The 1,138-nt window shown below is 38.8% G+C and overlaps 1 long non-coding RNA gene across 1 annotated transcript in view; it reads right to left on the reverse strand.

Annotated features, from left to right (window-relative positions):
- LOC116848728 overlaps nucleotides 1-1,138 on the reverse strand; it is a 74,474-nt gene that overhangs the window by 72,524 nt on the left and 812 nt on the right. The window lies entirely within an intron of this gene.

Consider the following 1,138-nt stretch of genomic DNA (forward strand, 5'->3'; position numbering starts at 1 on the left):
TCTCTCTCTCTCTCTCTCTCTCTCTCTCTCTCTCTCTCTCTCTCTCCCCCTCTCTCTCTCTCTCTCTCTCTCCGTCTCTCGCGTGCACGCGCGCGTCGGTAATTATTATTACGAGGGATAAGAAGAACGAGGCTCGACCGCACTACACGGAGAGAGAAACAGCGGGGATCGGTGCGTGGATCTCTTTTCGGTGCCTCTTTCCCTGTAATCAGCAGCGGACCCCGGACAGCCGATGCATGAAAGGGGCGCGAGATGCGAGTCGCGAAACGAGAAACAAAGAGGCTGCGATTCTCGGACGGACGGACGGTTTCCGATCAGAGGGACGCTTATGCGAGTATCTTTAATTGATTCTAAGAGCCGGTTCGTCGATCTTTCATACTCTATCTCTATATCTCTCCCTTTCCTTCTCTCTCAATGTTGACTAACAATAAGCACACAACACGCCGCGTATCTACGTTGTCCCAAATATAAAGTAAAATGTCCAATAACCAACATATTCGGTCTTTGTTTTCTGGATCTTATTAAATATTGAGGTATATTATGTGGATTAAAAACATGCTTAATAAATTTCTTTTACCTTAAAATTGATAGGGATTGATAAATTCCCATACATACCTTACAAAATATATCCACACAAAAAAACAATTATACTATTAACACTCAACTTACTTTTCTTCTTGAAGCAATGATTATCTTCTATAAATTATTACAAACACACACACATATTATATATTAATAAGGTGACCAGACGTTCCAATTTTTTCAGGACAGTCCCGATTTTTCACCCTTTGTCCAGAATTTTTTCGAGTGCTATTCAGGACACCGATTTGTCATCATTTTCAATGATTGTCAAATAATTTTTTAATCTTTTTATCCCCCTCCCCTTGCACGCTTCAGAGATTTATGTCCTGAATTTAGAGCTGGAAAATCTGATCACCTTACATAGGCTGCGTTCAGAAACGTCACCCAAGTATACCCGTTACGTTGGAGTGAGCGAGATACAAGAATGAGATAAAAAGAGAGGAAGAGTACTCGAGTGACGTTTCCGAACGCAGCTATATATATATATATATATATATATATATATATATATATATATATATATATATATATATATATATATATATATATATATATA

Source organism: Odontomachus brunneus, unplaced genomic scaffold (genome assembly GCF_010583005.1).
Source record: "Odontomachus brunneus isolate Ranch 3 - 2012 unplaced genomic scaffold, Obru_v1 Obru_scaffold_099, whole genome shotgun sequence".
NCBI classification, from domain to species: Eukaryota; Metazoa; Arthropoda; class Insecta; order Hymenoptera; family Formicidae; genus Odontomachus; species Odontomachus brunneus.